The sequence below is a fragment of the Oryctolagus cuniculus genome, chromosome 5 (genome assembly GCF_964237555.1).
Source record: "Oryctolagus cuniculus chromosome 5, mOryCun1.1, whole genome shotgun sequence".
Taxonomy (NCBI): domain Eukaryota; kingdom Metazoa; phylum Chordata; class Mammalia; order Lagomorpha; family Leporidae; genus Oryctolagus; species Oryctolagus cuniculus.
In genome coordinates, this window is record NC_091436.1 from 160,455,640 (window position 1) to 160,474,232 (window position 18,593).

The 18,593-nt window shown below is 43.4% G+C and overlaps 1 long non-coding RNA gene across 3 annotated transcripts in view; it reads left to right on the forward strand.

Annotated features, from left to right (window-relative positions):
* Window positions 1–6,520: 6,520 nt before the first annotated feature.
* The window catches only part of LOC138849718 (uncharacterized), a 100,185-nt gene continuing 88,112 nt past the window's right edge, over window positions 6,521–18,593 (forward strand). The window contains exons 1-3 of one of the 3 annotated variants that reach the window (XR_011388813.1): window positions 6,521–7,080; window positions 17,139–17,340; window positions 18,176–18,273. This is a non-coding gene — a long non-coding RNA (uncharacterized lncRNA). The remainder of the gene's footprint in view (window positions 7,081–17,138; window positions 17,341–18,175; window positions 18,274–18,593) is intronic. The other 2 variants (XR_011388811.1, XR_011388812.1) reach the window with 2 other exon arrangements.

Below are 18,593 nucleotides of genomic sequence, written 5' to 3' on the forward strand. Positions count from 1 at the left end.
TCACTGTGGCAATAAGCAGAACTGGAAGACTTCTTGGAGGAGGCGAAACAACGACAACAAAACAATAAGGTGGCGGGGGGGAGTGAACTTGGAAGTCTTAACCAGGGTTCCTTTGCAGGGTTGACAGGCAGCTGCTGCTTTTGGGCCATATATCCTAACAAAGGAGAAAGGGCCACAGAGTTAACACTGACATGACTCTTGAAGGGTGGACACTACATTATTATTATTATTTTTTAAATTCCACCCCGTGGCTTTACCTGCCAAGCCTAGGGATGGAGCTTTTTTTGCTGGTCCGTTGTCAGAACAGCCTTGCCTCAGTCCTCAAGCCCCACTGCCTGTTAACAAGAGCGGCTTCCAGGGAGCCAGACATCCCTCCCGATGTCATAATTGGGCTGGCTGTTCCGCTCCTTGCTCGGCCAGGCCTGGGCGGCCCAGGAGCAACCCTAGACCTCCCGAGGGCTCCAGGGCTCCGTAGCCTGCCCGTTATCAGCAGGTCCACAGCTAGCGAACTGCTGTGACTAAGTGGAGCAGGGGACACTGCGCAGGCCAGGCTGCAGTGTGTGCCTTCCCAGGGCACCGAGCGGATCTGCAGCTTTGGCCCAGCCCCGGCAACTTCACAGACAGTGCAGCAGAAGGCTCTCTTGTTTGGGCATTTATTACCTGCAGCAAAATGTGCAGAGAGGGGAGATAATGAAGTACTTGACTAATTCAGTGTGATCCAGCTGGCTGAGCCAGAGGGGCTGGCTGCCGAGCCTGCGCCCGCCGAGCTAAAGAACTCACTGCTAGCCATTTTCCCTGGGCACCTGGGAAGCCGAAACAAAGAAGTGCAGAGATCAAAAAGCAGAGAAGTATCAATAATAAAGAAGGAGGGGAGACTGGGGAAGAGGGGTGGGATGCTTGGGGCCTTTGCTCCATTTTAAAGAAAGTTCTTTCTTTCTCATTTGATTTCTAAATTAATCCCTTTCCACTCTCTCGAGGTTCCCATTCTGAACCCAAGCCAACCTTTTAGTCACTGACACCCATTTTTTGCAGGGACGAGGGGACGAGGAAGCTTGTTGTTTTCTTCTTTAAAGTGCATATTTGCCAATGCATTCTGGCAAAACAAAACGAGACAGAATCACTTTCACATACACGCAAATGCAAAAAGTGCTGCTGGTGGAGGCAGAGGTGTGCTTTCGACCAATGGCTCTGTGACTGGCAAGCTAATAGGCTGTCCTCTTCTTTGGCTGCAGAGACAGCAGCTGTCTGGCACTGCTGTCTTCCTTCTGTACCTGCTAACGGCCACACACGATGCCTGGCCTCCGTTCATCTCATGCAATAAATAACGGATCTCGCACGTTCAGTGTGCTCCAACTCTTCAAGGACCATCTGCTTATAGATACAGAAAATAAAACGCAGCGTCGACTGGCTTTAGCAGTAGAGGTGCTGCATTTATCTTTTACAAACGGGCACAACGTCCAGCCTCGGTTCCCTGTCTTGAACCCTCCCGGTGTTGGGGGTGGGTTTACTCCCCTTCCTGCCTGGATGCGAGGGGCTCCCTAGACAGCCAGCAACACAAGTGACAGCTGAGCTCTGGTGGAAGAGTGGGGGGCTGGGGGCAAGGGGAGTCACTCCACCGATCGCGATCTGGATTTGAAAGGTCTGATGTAAAAGCAGAAGCGAGGTGGGAGCTGCTCCTAATCATTGGTCTTTATCTGGAGTGCAATGCCTGGTTTCAGGAGAGACAGAGTATGAGGTCAGATTCCTCTTCTCCCCCTGGTTTCTTATTTGTGTTGTCTTCATTTTTCCTTTTCCTAGAAGCTTTCATGCTTACAGTTTCATTGCCCAAATCAGAAACTCTTCTGAGGTCCTTTAATCTTACTAAGGTGTAAATGACTACTAGCACTTAAAGAATTAAGTCTCCCTTGCCTGTGGGCTAGTTCATTACATGTGTCAAATTGTTTAACACAAGGGATGAAGCTGTAGACTTTGCAGCATTACACTTGAGGGCAAGAATCTTTCTGTGTGCATGTGTGTGGCCCAAGACCCTTCATTTTCCTAAACATCACACAGGTGAGGTCATTACCTGGAAGACCCACAAATGGGGATAACCTCCTGTGCCATCGTCCTGGCAATCTTACTGTACTGAACATGTGTTAGTTCTATTGACGATATTGACATCCCTATTTTGCCAATAGAAATAACAACAAAACTAAAACATTGATTGTGACTTTAAAAATTATAAAGTACCACAATAGCCTACATTTTATCAGGGCTTCAGGGTGTTTGGGGTTTGAAGAACAGACCAGGGCCCTGTGCTGTGGCACAGAGGATAAAGCGGCCACCTACAATGACAGCATCCCAAATGAATGCCAGTTCATGTCCTGCTCGATTTCTGATCCAACTCCCTGCTAATGAGTCTGGGAAAGTGGCAGAAGATGGCACACAAGTTCTTGGGCCCCTGTACGCATATGGGAGACCCAGATGAAGCTCCTGGCTTCTGGCTTTGGTCTGGCCCATCCTTGGCCATTGAGGCCATTTGGGGAGTGAACCAGCAGATGGAAGATATCTTCCTCCCTCCACCCTGTGCCCTCTCTCTGTTTAGCTCTGAGTTTCAAATAAATCTTAAATCTTAAAAAAAAAAAAAAAGAACAGAGACACACAAGCTAGATGAAAGAGCTTGTGAGGAAGAGCCAGTATAAGGAAATGGTTGTAATGGGATCCAAGTCTGGGCTGAAACACTGTTGAGCTCTCCAGAGGCTCAGGGACAGAGGGAATCTGCATCCAAGCTTCAGAATCCCAGAAACGGGGGTGATGGTCAGAGTCGAGCACTCTGCTGTGACACTGAAACGTCTCTCCACCTGTACTTCCTATTCTTTCATAATCTTTTCTTTTTAACATGTATATTTACTTTAATAAGGATTCTGTCTATTTATGGGGTACAATATGATGTTTTGGTATGTGTACATCGTGGAATGATTAAATGAAGCTGATTAACACATTTATCACTTGACTTCCTTTGTTGTGATAAGGACATTCAAAATCAATTATTAGCAATTTTAAAATATATATATATATAAATATTATTTTGATTAATTAGAGAGAGAGAGAGAGAGGGCAAGATGGATACAGAGAAAGCTCTCATCAACTGGTTCACTCTCCAAAAGCCTGCAGTGGCTCAGGAACTCAATCTAGGTCTCCCATGTGGGTGGCAAGGACCCAACTACTTGAGCCATCGCTGCTGCTTCCTAGCAAGCTGGAGAAAGGAATGAGACCAGGTATATGTATTGTGTGTGTGTGTGTGTGTATAAATTTATTTCACTTTATTTCAAAGGCAAAGAAGCAAAAATAAAGACAGAGAAAAATCCTCCTAGTAGGAGGTCTCTGTTGATATTAGTGTAGGGAATGGCAGATGTCCTAAACAGCACTCTGGCCTCAGAATCAGCCCTTAAGGCATGCGGATCCGGCTGAAAAGCCCATGAGAGTATTTCAGGCATGGAAAGCCAAGACACTCTGAGGAAAAAAAAAAAAACCTAAATGAAAGATCTCCGCGAGTGAGATCCCAGTGGAAAGAACAGGTCATCAAAGAAGGAGGTACCTTTCTCTGAAGGGAGGAGAGAACTTCCACTCTGACTATGACCTTGTCTAAATATGATCAGAGTCGGTGAACTCAGGGGGCTTCCATAGCCTTGGCAGCTCATGACAAGAGCCTAGGGTGATTACTGATGCCATAAACAAGAGTGTCAATTTGTTAGGTCAACAACAGGAGTCACTGTGCACTTACTTCTCATGTAGGATCTCTGTCCTTAATGTGCTGTACATTGTGATTTAATGCTATAATGAGTACTCAAACAGTATTTTTCACTTTGTGTTTCTATGTGGGTGCAAACTGTTGAAATCTTTACTTAATATATGCTAAACTGATCTTCTGCATATAAAGAGAATTGAAAATCAATCTTGATGTGAATGGAAGGGGAGAGGGAGCGGGAAAGGGGAGGGTTGCAGGTGGGATGGAAGTTATGGGGGGGAAGCCATTGTAATCCATAAGCTGTACTTTGGAAATTTATATTCATTAAATAATAAAAGTTAAAAAAAAAGAAATTAGAAATAGTTGGAGTCAGAATGGCAATATTTACATGACCAGTTACAACTTCCTGAATACTTATATTAGCATTCAGTACATTTTTGTTGTACACATGCTTTTTCACTCATTATTGCAATAAATGCATTCTTTCATGGCTAGTTCATGGACTACAAGGACAAGAAGGCTCAGCCTGTGAACTCAAAGCTATTTGTCCCAGTTGAAATCCTGACAGAATACGCATAATGGAATACTCAAAGGGGTGACTGAAGTAGGATCCATCAAGAGTGTTTACAGATGTCCAGGGCTAAGTTTAAAGAAGTGTGATGAGGCATACAGGCACCAGCAACAGAGGGAAGTTGTGATCACCATGCTCTAAAGGACTGGGGAGGAAGTAGTTGTGTGAGTCCATTTTTGTTACTGTAATGAAATACCTGAGGCAGGCTACTCTATAAAGAAAAGAGGTTTACTTTCCTTATGGTTCATTCTAATTGTGCTTTTATGTAAATTCTATTTTCTGCGTATTGAAATTACAAATCTTTCATGGCACTTATTTTGAGATTATGTTTGTATGTCTTAGCAAGTGTCCAATAGTAATTATAAGTTTATTGTATGTGATGTTAACAGCAGCAGTAATGGTCAAAGCCAATCACTGTCAATCCTTATATTTGTGATAGTGAAATAACAGTGTCTGTCGTGCCAGCCAAGTGCAGTTCAGCACCTGATCGGTCAGGCAAGCCCTGTCTGCCTCCTCCTTACCGGTGCTGCACCCGCAGTGCAGCCACACCTTGCCGTGAGGATAGAGGCACTCCTGAGTATGCTATGTGAAGTCAAGGCTGAGGTATCTTGTTTCCCTTTGCAGTTCTAAGACCCATCCTAATGTAAACTAGGGTCTCACGTGCTCTAGCTATTTCTAACCTAATGGCATAAGAATTACAAAGCTTCAATAACAAAAGAAAACGAATGTTTTAACATATGTCAAGTCTCTTTATCATATAGGTTCAATTTATCTTATCCAAAATGCTTGGGATCAAAAGTGTTTTGAATTTAAGATTTTGGAATATTTGTATATGCCTGTTGAGATATCTTGGGTATGGGATCTGAGTCTAAAGGTGAAATTCATTTATGTTTGGTACATACCTTATACACTTGGGCCAAAGATAATTATGAACATTTTTAAAATAAGTTTGTGCATGAAACAAAATTTTATGGTGTGCAATTTTTTAAAAAAATATTTATTTATTTGAGAGGTAGAGTTACAGACAGAGAGAAAAGTCTTCCATCTGCTGGTTCACTCCTCAAATGGCCGCAATGGCTAGAGCTGGGCCAATCCAAAGCCAGGAGCCAGTCTTGTGGATACGAGACTTGGGCCACCTTCCACTGCTTTTCCAGGCCATAAGCAGGAGCCGGATTGGAAGAGGAGCACCCGGGATTTGAACTGGCACCAGTACGGGTTACTGGAGTTGTAGGTGAAGGCTTAGCATACTACACCTCAGCACCAACCCCATGGTGTGGAATTTTTTTTTTTAAAAAGAGTTATTTATATGTTTACAGAGTTACAGGGATTGAGGGGAGAGATAGATATCAAAGATCTTCTCTTTGCTGGTTCACTCCCCAAATGTCTCCAACAGCCAGCACTGGGACAGGCCAAAGCCAGGAGCTTAGAATTCCATCAGGGTCTCCCACATGGGTGGCAAGGGCCCAAGCACTTCAGTTGTCCTCTGCTCTTTCCCCAGGTGCATTAGCAGGGAGCTGGATCAGAAATGGAGCAGTGAGCACTAAAACCGGTACTCAGATGGGATGCTGGTGTTGCAGGTGGCAGCTTAACCTGCTGCACCACAACACCGACCCCTATGGGGTAGAATTTTCTACTGTGGCATCACTCAAAAGGTTTCTGGATATGGAGCATTTCAGGTTTTGCATTTTCAAATTGGTAATGTTCAACCTGTGTATTGCTCTCAGTTCACTGGGAGTTGGTAGGATGCACAAGCAGTTTGAAATGAGTCTTTGGCTTATTGGATATTTGTACTGAGACTTAGTAAATTCTGTTAAAGGGGTATTAACTTGTATCTATAAAGTTCTTGCCTTGCAACATTTTATCCTCAAATGTCCTTCATCCTAGATTGGGTATAAGGAGCAGTGGAAAAGATCACAGCTGGTAGATTGCAGTGAACATCCAACTGTGGGCAATTCCCAGTTTTAGCTTGTACAGTTTTGTGATTTGGGGCAAAGTCCTTACCATAGAACATGATAAACATGTTTTGTTTGATTATTAAGTTGCCAGTAGATGAGAATTTCTTCTTTTTTAAAAATTATTTTTATATTTGTTTATTTCATTTATTTGAAAGGCAAAGAGAAAGGGGAAGAATGAGAGAGAGCTCTCTCATCTGCTGGTTCACTTGCCAAATGCTCACAACAGCTAGGACTGGGCCAGCTTACAATCAGGAGCGCCTGCTGCCTCCCAGGGTGCACTTAAGCAGGAAGCTGAGACAGGAAGCAGAGCTGGAATGCAGGGGCCCGACCAGCACTTTAGCTGCTGTACCAAACACCTTCCGGAAGAGTTTCCTTTTTCTTCTCCCACTCACACCCAACTCCTACCAACTAAGCCTTTGAGGATCCTCTCTGGGTATAAATTGCATAATCTTTTTTTTTTTTTTTTAAAGGAATCTGGCCTTGTAGCTATTGCTCTTCATTGACTTGTGACTGCACTGGAAGCTTGCACTAACTGCTGATGCCCAAGTCGTGAAGCTCTGGGGTTTGGGGGCCTCCCACAGCCCAACTGACTGCTGAACGTATACCACTGAACTCCCTGGATAATCATCTCTCCTGGACCCAGCGCAGATGACTCCTACGCTTATCTACTTTCTGGGGCTGTTATGAGGATTAATTAATGCCTGTGAAGAGCTATAATCACCCCGGATGAAAGGAGCAGTAGAAGAATAATGACACTTCAGAGTAACATGGCAGCTTTCATCTGAGGATCTCAAAGCACTTCACAAGTTTGAATTAATTAAGCCCAGGTAATTGCAAGGTATAATGACAATAACAATAATGACGATAATTATCCTCCCCATTATCCTTAAGAACCTGATTTGAAATCAATTCCTGACGGGGCTCTGCGTGGTACTGGTCAGCCTCCTGCTCCCTGTGAGACAGCCTGGGGCTGTCCTCCCCTGGTCGGTCACTCCCTTCTTACCAGCAGTGCCCCTGGCCTCTGCCATCTCCATGGAGTGCACGTGGGCTGCGTGGAAAGAGGGAGTAGCATTCTGACGTGGCATCTGTATTAGTGTGATTGTTGGAAATACAGGCAATAAGCCACGGAGAGGGCTGTTTATTAGGTAGTCAGTGGTCATTGGTCCAAGTGCTTCGTGCCTGTGAATGTATTGGATCCTCACAGCTATGCTTAATGGAGGTAAGCACTATTATCACCGTTATGGTTACTTCACAGATGAGGAAAATGAGGCACAGAAGAATTAGGTGACTGAGTCAAGTCACAGTTTATCACGACAGTGCATGGAGCTGGGAAGGGGCAGCGCTGGGAATTTTTGACCAGGGTGATCTGGCAAAAGATTTTGCACATGTAAGCTACACTTTATTACTACTATTAAGAAGAAATACAATTACAATTTTTATATTAGAAGACAAGTCCATTCCTTAATGTCTTATGAGATCAGTTTTGCCCTTTCTTGACCTTTCTCTTAGAGTTGGTAAAAGCATAGCTTTGGAATTGGGATATTTGCATTCAAAATTCAGTTTTGCTACTTACTAGCTTATTTACTTATTTATTTGAAAGTCAGAGTTAGAGAGAGAAGGAGAGACAGACAGAGATCTTCCATCTGCTAGCTCACTCCCCAAATAGCCGCCATAGCCAGGGCTGGGACAGCACAAAACAAGGATCCAGGAGTTCATTCAGGTCTCCCATGTGGGCTCAGGGGCCCAAGCACTTGGACCATCTTCTGCTGCTTTCCCAGGCCTTAGCAGAGAGCTGGAGGGGAAGTAGAGCATCTGGCACTTGAACCAGCACCCACAGGGGATGCAGGTGTCACAGGTGGTAGCTTAACCTGCTACACCACAATGCCAGCCCCTACGTACTAGCAGTACTAGCACTGCCTCTGTTGTCCCCTCTGTCAGATGGGGTTAGCGGTGTTTGTTTAATGCATGGTAATAATAAATGAATTGTTACAACGGCTGCTGTGGTTTGCTCCCTGAAGTGTCATGAACTGGAAGCAGATGTAATGGTACTCAAAGGTGGTGGGACCTTAAAGAAGTGGATCCCAGTGAGTGGTGACAGGGTCAGGACTGCTCCTGTGAAGAGATTAATTCTGGTCTCTTGGAATGGATTAGGTCTGTTAGGAGTGGATTAGTTCCACCAAGAGCCTACTGTTATGAAAGGGTGACTCTGTACACCCCCCTCAACTCTTTTGCATCCTGTTACCTCTTTTTTACAAAGTGCCCATTCTCAAGGATTTTGTTAAAGCCACAGAGAATGGACTAAGACACCTACTTTTTAATAGATCACAGATGATTTTAGAAATGAATGCCAAGAGACTCCATAGCATCATTACTTGCATTAAGACATGAACGAGGGGGCTGACATTGTGGCGTAGTGGGTAAAGCCACCGCATGTGATGCCAGCATCCCTTATGGGACCAGTTTGAATTCCAGCTTCTCCACTTCTGATCCATCTGCCTATTAATGGCCTGAGAAAAGCAGTCCTTGGGCCCCTGTACCTACATGGGAGACCCAGAGGAAATTCCTGGTTCCTGGCTTCAGCCTGGCCCAGCCTTGTCCAGTGTGACCATCCGGGGAGTGAACCAGAGGATAGAAGATCTCTTTGCCTCTTCCTCTCTCTCTCTCTTACCTCTGATTTTAAAATAAATAAATAAATAAATAAATCTCTCTCTTTTATAAAAGAGGAACAAGAGTTCTTGCAATGTATTCAGATTAATTTTTCATGGAGATCTCTTGTGAATTTAAAAATTTCTCCCAAGATATTAAGGGTTTCTAAAAAAAAAAAAAAAAGGTAACTTGAAAATATCATGGCTTTTAGCAGGGCTAGTTGCACTTCTAGGGGACAGAAAATTCTCTCAGGTTATTGTCTGCTTTACCAATGGGCCAGTGTGGATTTGGACCTATTTTGGTCTCCCATTCTATTCCTTTTCCACAGACAGCATCTTGGGTAGTTCTAACTAGTATAGGGCTCTTTCCATGATATCAGAGCTCTTTGCTTTTCTTTCTTCAGATGCCATTATGGAAATCTTCCATTCAAACCATCACCATATAATCTTTTTTAAGATTTAAAAAAATCAATTTATTTGAGAGGTAGAGTTACATACAGAGAGAGGGAGAGACAGAGAGAGAGGTCTTCCATCTGCAGGTTCACTCCCCAAATGCCACAATGGCCGGAGCTGAGCTGATCTGAAGCCAGGAGCTAGGAGCTTCTTCCAGGTCTCCCACACAGGTGCAGGGAACCAAGCACTTGGACCATATTCCACTGCCTTCCCAGACCATAAGCAGAAAGCTGGATTGGAAGAAGAGCAGCTGGAACACGAACTAGTGCCCAAATGCTGCGGGCAGAGGCTTAACCTACTACTCAACAGCACCGCCCCCCCCACCCCCCCATATCATCTATAGAGGTGCTCTGGAGAGGCAGAAATTCCACTACTCCAGTATTGGCCAACAACCCAAGTAGTACAGGGAGGGACCTAGTTTCTTAAACAAAACTCAGGCATGTCCATGATATATCCCTGCCCAAAGGGTTTCATACTGTAGTAAAAGCATCAGAATATTAGGCATTGGTCAGACTTTCTTTATCACCTCATCACCTTTGAGAGGAGACCATCTCCACAGTCATTTCTCAGTTTTGTCCTTGGGCTTATGATATTTTTTGACTTGTTTATTTTTAAATTAGGTAAGTGTTGTCTTAGAGTTATCAGGGATACTGCAGGAATGACTATTGTGACTACTTCTCATTCATCATGATGGCATGTTTTTGGGGGTCATGAAGATACCCTAGCTAGGCTATTTTTGGTTGGAAAGAAAGTCTTGGGAAAACAATAAATGCAAAGGGTTAAGGAACAGTGTGAAGACACCTGACCGATAGCATGTAAGCTTCAGACAGAGTTCAGTGATATAGCAAACACACCAAGCCTCAAAAGTTAATCTCAGGAGGAACACGTGCTTAGATGTTTTATCTTGCTTGTCTTCCCAGATAGGTAGTGTTTTCCTATAGAATCTGGTAGCCTGGGGTTTGAAAATGATGACAAACCTGTGCTAGGATTCTCTGTTCCGTCTTCTCACCCGTGTTCAGGATATCCCTGAATTGAGTCTGTCCTGTAGGTTTGTGTTTCACAGGCCAGATCCTTGAGGGTGGCACCAGGCCTAAGGCCTCTCGGTTCTCTTTCTACCCATATTTTCAGATCAGTTCCTTCCTGGCTTACTTTTTAATCTCCAGTCTAGTGGGAGAACGGCACTGAGTTCTTGGGCTTTTTCAAGTTAGCCTGAGAATTTCAATCTCTATGAGCTTCTCGCACAGCTCTAATGAGATGGCCAAGAAGCACTTGAAGTCACATCCTAAATTGTGGAGTGTGTATGGGAAAGATCCATCAGTTGGCCAAAGCAAGGGTCACTCTACTGGAGCCTTCTCATGTTTTACAAAGCAGATTAGTGTGTGACCGTGTTAATTAGCACCTAACAACGTGTAGTTTAGCTATCTGGTGGATGACAGTGTGTGCATATGCACAGGCAGGGCTCAGGGAGGAAGTCAAGTGATTTGAAAATCGTTTAAAAAGTTTGCCTTGTGCCTTAGAATCATGTGGACACTTACACCTTGTTTTACATTTCAATTCAGGCCTTTTCTCTCCCAGTGCATCTAATAAAGTTTGGTTGGTAAAATAAATGAATGTGACTCATCTTGATTATTCTAATCTGTGGAGGCTTGTATCAGGGCCATTTGCAGTCCCATGTTCACTGCCACCATAGTTGGCAGGAGCAGCCCAGTCCATGGAGGGGAGTGACAACTGCTGCTTTGGTGGTAACCATATCTGCAACTGACATTTTTGACTAATTGTTGAGTCTGAATTCCAGCACTTGTCACTTTTTGTTATTATTTTCTTTTTTTTTTTTTTTTTTTTAAACTTTTATTTAATGCATATAATTTTCCAAAGTACGACTTATGGATTACAATGGCTTCCCCCCCATACCGTCCCTCCCACCCACAACCCTCCCCTTTCCCACTCCCTCTCCCCTTCCATTCACATCATGATTCATTTTCGATTATCTTAATATACAGAAGATCAGCTTAGTATACATTAAGTATGGTTTTCAACAGTTTGCTCCCACACAGAAACATAAAGTGAAAAATAATAGATGATTTTTTTAAATGATGATGAAATCAGAGCAGACCTATTGTCATGTTTAATCCCAGTGAGAGTCAAGTTGGGAATTGATAATTTCTTTTTTTTTTTTTTTTTCTTTTTTTTTTTCTTTTCTTTTTTTTTTTTTTTTTACAGAGGATCAGTTTAGTATGCATTAAGTAAGGATTTCAACAGTTTGCACCCCCATAGAAACACAAAGTGAAATATATTGTTTGAGTACTCGTTATAGCATTAAATCTCAATGTACAGCACATTAAGGATAGAGATCCTACATGAGGAGTAAGTGCACAGTGACTCCTGTTGTTGACTTTACCAATTGACACTCCTGTCTATGGCATCAGTAATCTCCCTATGCTCCAGTCATGAGTTTCCAAGGCTATGGAAGCCCTCTGAGTTCTCCGACTCTTATCTTGTTTAGACAAGGTCATAGTCAAAGTGGAGGTTCTCTCCTCCCTTCGGAGAAAGGTACCTCCTTCTTTGATGACCTGTTCTTTCCACTGGGATCTCACTCGCAGAGATCTTTTGCCAGAGTGTCTTGGCTTTCCATGCCTGAAATACTCTCATGAGCTTTTCAGCCAGCTCCGAATGCCTTTAGGGCTGATTCTGAGGCCAGAGTGCTATTTAGGACATCTGCCATTCTATGAGTCTGCTGAGTATCTCACTTCCCATGTTGGATCAATCTCCCCTTTATTTACTCCATCGGTTAGCGTTAGCAGGTACTAGACTTGTCTATGTGTTCCCTTTGACTCCCAGTCCCTTCACCATGACCAACTGTGAACTGAAACTGATCACCTGGAACAGTGAGATGGCATTGGTACATGCCACCTCGATGGGATTGAATTGGAATCCCCTGGTATGCTTCCAACTCCACCACTTGGGGCAAGTCAGCCTGAGCATGTCCCAAATTATACATCTCTTCCCTCTCCCATTCCCACCACCATGTTCAACAGGGATCACATTTCAGTTAATTTTCAACACTTAAGAATAACTGTGCATCAATTACAGATCTAAACCAGTCATATTAAGTAGAACAGATAAAAAAAACTACTAAGAGGGATAATGTATTAAGTTGTTCATTAACAGTCAGGGCTATGCTGATCAAGCCACCATTTCCCATAGTGTCCACCTCACTCCAACAGGTTTCCCTCTTGGTGTTCAGTCAGTCGTCACCGATCAGGGAGAACATATGGTATTTGTCCCTTTGGGACTGGCTTATTTCACTCAGCATGATGTGTTCCAGATTCCTCCATTTTGTTGCAAATGACTGGATTTCGTTGTTTCTTACTGCGGTATAGTATTCTAAAGAGTACATATCCCATAATTTCTTTATCCAGTCTATCGTTGATGGGCATTTAGGTTGGTTCCAGGTCTTAGCTATTGTGAATTGAGCTGCAATAAACATTAGGGTGCAGACCGCTTTTTTGTTTGCCAATTTAAATTCCTTTGGGTAAATTCCAAGGAGTGGGATGGCTGGGTCGAACGGTAGGGTTATCTTCAGGTTTCTGAGGAATCTCCAGACTGACTTCCATAGTGGCTTGACCAGCTTGCATTCCCACCAACAGTGGGTTAGTGACCCTTTTTCCCCACATCCTCGCCAGCATCTGTTGTTGGTAGATTTCTGCATGTGAGCCATTCTAACCGGGGTGAGGTGAAACCTCATTGTGGTTTTGATTTGCATTTCCCTGATTGCTAATGACCTTGAACATTTTTTCATGTGCCTGTTGGCCATTTGGATTTCCTCTTTTGAAAAATGTCTGTTGAGGTCCTTGGCCCATCTCTTAAGTGGGTTGTTGGTTTTGTTTTTGTGGAGTTTCTTGATCTCTTTGTAGATTCTGGTTATTAACCCTTTATCTGTTGCATAGTTTGCAAATATTTTTTCCCATTCTGTCGGTTGTCTCTTCACTCTCCTGACTGTTTCTTTTGCAGCACAGAAACTTCTCAATTTGATGCAATCCCAATAGTTGATTTTGGCTTTGACTGCCTGTGCCTCCCGGGTCTTTTCCAGAAATTCTTTGCCTGTGCCAATATCTTGAAGGGTTTCTCCAATGTTCTCTAGTAACTTGATGGTGTCAGGTCGTAGATTTAGGTCTTTAATCCATGTTGAGTGGATTTTTGTGTAAGGTGTAAGGTAGGGGTCTTGCTTCATGCTTCTGCACGTGGAAATCCAATTTTCCCAGCACCATTTATTGAATAGACTGTCCTTGCTCCAGGAATTAGTTTTAGATCCTTGATCAAATATAAGTTGGCTGTATATGTTTGGGCCAATAGAATGCAACAACACATCAGAAAGATCATCCACCCAGACCAAGTGGGATTTATCCCTGGTATGCAGGGATGGTTTAATGTGCGCAAGACAATCAATGTGATACACCACATTAACAGACTGCAGAAGAAAAACCATATGATTATCTCAATAGATGCCGAGAAAGCATTTGATAAAATACAACACCCGTTCATGATGAAAACTCTAAGCAAACTGGGTTTGGAAGGAACATTCCTCAATACAATCAAAGCAATCTATGAAAAACCCACAGCCAACATCCTATTGAATGGGGAAAAGTTGGAAGCATTTCCACTGAAATCTGGAACCAGACAGGGATGCCCACTCTCACCACTGCTATTCAATATAGTTCTGGAAGTTCTAGCCAGAGCTATTAGGCAAGAAAAAGTAATTAAAGGGATACAAATTGGGAAGGAAGAACTCAAACTATCCCTCTTTGCAGATGACATGATTCTGTATTTAGGGGACCCAAAGAACTCTACTAAGAGACTATTGGAACTCATAGAAGAGTTTGGAAAAGTAGCAGGGTATAAAATCAATGCACAAAAATCAACAGCCTTTGTATACACAGACAATGCCATGGCTGAGGAAGAACTTCTAAGATCAATCCCATTCACAATAGCTACAAAAACAATCAAATACCTTGGAATAAACTTAACCAAAGACGTTAAAGATCTCTACGATGAAAATTACAAAACCTTAAAGAAAGAAATAGAAGAGGATACCAAGAAATGGAAAAATCTTCCATGCTCATGGATTGGAAGAATCAATATCATCAAAATGTCCATTCTCCCAAAAGCAATTTACAGATTCAATGCAATACCAATCAAGATACCGAAGACCTTCTTCTCAGATCTGGAAAAAATGGTGCTGAAATTTATATGGAGGCACAAGAGACCTCGAATAGCTAAAGCAATCTTGTACAACAAAAACAAAGCCGGAGGCATCACAATACCAGATTTCAGGACATACTACAGGGCAGTTGTAATTAAAACAGCATGGTACTGGTACAGAAACAGATGGATAGACCAATGGAACAGAATTGAAACACCAGAAACCAACCCAAACATATACAGCCAACTTATATTTGATCAAGGATCTTTTTATTTATTTATTTTTTGACAGGCAGAGTGGACAGTGAGAGAGAGACAGAGAGAAAGGTCTTCCTTTTGCCATTGGTTCACCCTCCAATGGCCGCCGTGGCCGGCATGCTGCGGCCGGCGCACCACGCTGATCCGAAGCCAGAGGCCAGCTGCTTCTCCTGGTCTCCCATGCGGGTGCAGGGCCCAAGCACTTGGGCCATCCTCCACTGCACTCCCGGGCCACAGCAGAGAGCTGGCCTGGAAGAGGGGCAACCGGGACAGAATCCGGCGCCCCGACCAGGACTAGAACCCGGGGTGCCAGTGCCACAGGCAGAGGATTAGCCTATTGAGCCACGGCGCCAGCTTGTTATTATTTTCTTGACTTAAGCTTCTTTTCCAGTGACAAAATACAAAACTGGGGACCTGGGGTAGGCATTAGCAGAGTGGTTAAGATGAAATGCCAGCATGCCGGCGGGGGGGTGCCTTGGTTTGGATTCTGGATACATTCCTGATGCTAACTTCCTACAAATGGAAACCCTGGGAGGCAGTAGGTGATATCCCATGTAGCTGGGTCCCTGCCACTCATGTGGGGGACAGTTCCTGGCTGCTAGCTATGTCCTGGCTCAGCTCCAGATGTGGGAGGCATTTAGGGAGTGAACCAGCAGATTGGCTCTCTGTTTCTGTCTGTCCCTACCTCTTAATAAATAACAATATTTTTTTAGAAAGAATAGTACGTTTCTGGCAAGTACTACATACTGGAGAGTGTTAGGCTGTTGCTTCGCCTTGATGGCTTGTCTATTAGAGTCTTTATGTCACTTGTCTGGACATTCAAAAGAAAACTCAACGAACCTCTTGGGTTTCATGTTGAAGGCAGGGACAAGAAGAAAAGAGGGAAAGGGAAGGGTGTCATCAAAATTCCTTCAGGGATGATTGCAGCTGCTGGAAGGCAAGGTTGGGCAGGGATGTTGAAGCTGGCATGACCCTTGTGATGAGGAGCCCCCTTTAAGGTCCTTTGGAAGCTGCCGGGCATTGATGTTGAACTTAACATTGAGCTGGAAACCACTTAGAGATTGCGAGCATCATAATCTCTCATTGCCTTTTCTCTTCCCTCCTTATCCTTATCAACAAGGGGACTGGAGCCAGGAAGGATTTGAATGAGCAAAGGAAGAGAGAGAAAGGACTAGGCTCCAACAAGACTGATTAGAAATGGCGGTGGAGACCTTTGGGGGCCATGGAGGGTGAAAAGAGCAAAGGTCAAAGGTTAATAGGTCCTTTCCTCCCTCTATGGATGCCTCCCCTACCCATTCTTGAGATCTTCCTGGTGTGTTTATGACTTGGGATCTATGCTCCACTCCTGAGAGAAGGGCATTGTTCATTTTTTGCAGCCAGTCACTTATCACTTGCTGTTAGGTCAGTCTACACAGTACAAGTGAGGTGTTAAAGAAGTTTCTGAACAGAAAAGAAATACATATTTTTAAGTGATAATGAAATTGGAAAGGAAAGAATAGGAGAAAGTCTTTTCTTTCTTTATCAGACACATTTTCCTAGAGACTGTTTTGGTTTTCTACCCAAAGACCTCTACAAAGAATCACCATGACATAAAAGTACTTTGTGAAACTTAGGAAAAAAGAAGTTCCTGTCAAACATTTAGTAAGGAAATGATAATTCATGCAAAACATATTGGCTAAATTCTTTATAAATTTCTGATAGAATGATGGAAAAAATGAGATTTAATGAAGAAACAAAGTAATCTTGAATTTCTAGCTTAGAATAAGAAAAGAATAGAAATGTCAGTAACAATGAAATAAGAAACATAGCTCCGGATCATTATTGGCTAAAAAGAAAGAAATGTGTTGTCTTCCCCTTATCCTATCTTTGAAAGCTGCTGAAACCATAGACTTTACAACTTTTCGATGAATTTTCTTACTATAAGGTGTTCCATGAAAGGTCAGTTTCAATGTATATGAGTGAAAATGACATCTTGGGATTTGATTAATGCTTATAGCCCTTGTGTATCTTCCTGCTGAATGGCAGTCTTTCCACTTTTTATTTGTTGAGCTCTTTGTTTAGCGGAGCATTAAGCTTGTGACTATTAAATAAATCGAGAATATGTTATTGCAAAGATTAAAAAAAAAGGAAAGAAAGGAAGGGGGAAGAAGGGAGAGAAGGATCATATTTTTAGAATTGTGTTTATGAACTACATGAAATCTGTTCTCTTTATTATTAATAATAATATAACTTAAAAAGAAAGGCGCAAAAAGTAGACAGAAGACGGGTGTGGGAGAAGGCCTTCATATGGTATACTTGGAAATCTGAGATGAGATCATCTTTTCTCATAGACTTTCACTGAAGTTAGTGTTCCAGACGCGCTCCAATGCTGTGAGAGTCACTGCCGCCACCCCGAACGTGACGCAGACACAGTGGTATTCCACCACACACCCAGCACCGACGCCCCAACATGAGCAGGGAGGCAGATCTTTGATGTCATAATGAACAGTTGTACTGGAGAGTGTCTGCGCGACCTGTGGCTAGAAGTCTCAGGTAAGCTAACTACTGCCTTCCCCTGGGGACCCCTGGGGGGCGTTGCAGGGTGTGGTTCTTTCTCTCTGGCCTTTGACCTTGATTCTGCATACTCTGCTCCTACAGCAGAGTGCCTGCCATCGTTTTATTTTATTGAGCATCATTTTGGAATCCTGGAGAAGTAATTCATGGGGAGTATTCAGTGGTACAGAAAGCACTGCTGTTTTTGTTTTGTTTCGTTCCTGGGTGAACCATGTTCCAGTGGCGTCTCTGCCGTGTGTGTGTGTGTGTGTGTGTGTGTGTGTGTGGTGTGCTCTCAGTGCCCTCTCTTCCCGAGGTTCTCTGGCCTGCAGCACCTATGCTGTCTGGATTAGTGGTGTGTGCTGACACGTGGAGTTAAAGAACAGTTGTGACAGATGAATGAGCTAGGTACAGGGCAGTCTGGGGCTCTTGCAAGCCAGGCGCGACATAAACACTGGTGCTAGGGAGTGGTCACGTGGCACCCACGTCTGAGTGGTGTCCAGACCCCACAGATCTTTTTCCCTCTGCACCGAGAGAAGAGCAGCTTGCAGGTTGGTGAAAGTCAGCTTTGGGAGTGAGTGTGCGGATTTGTGATCGTGCAAAACGACATGGCCGCGGTCTCACTCTGCCTTCATCATAGAAAACCTCACTGAGCAAGAGGCGTTTTAAAAGATGTGCTGTGGATTCTGGTTGGAAGGGAAGCTTTCTGCAAGTACAGAATGACTCTACATTGTGGGCTGAGCAGAATGGAGAAACAATATGAAAGACACATGCTGTTAGAGGAACATGAGTGAATTGCATTGACTTAAAAAGATGATTTTTCAAATCTTTCCAGGAATCCAGTCTGTGAGAGGGAGCTTTCTAACTTAGTAGTGTGGATATTGTTATCTCTTGAGTGACTCTGAGAAGGAAAACCTCAGTTTAGAAACACAGGTAGGTGTTGTGTCAAGTTTATAATATATTTGTTCCCAATAGGTTGTGTGTGTGTGTGTGTGTTTAATTTGGAGGATGATAGTCAGCTACTACTTATGGGAAGTGAGTCATCACCAAACAGAAATGCAACACTCACTCATGTAGCCCTGTGCACACTTAACCCTTAATAAGTTTCTGATTAATCAAACAAATGTCTGAGTCACCTCACACAGAAGCTGCTTGTGGACATGTTTGGTAAAGATGGCTATAAAAAAATTAAAGATAATAACAACATACAAAGTGGAACTGGCATTTCACTTTGCCTTAAGGCTGGCTCTGGT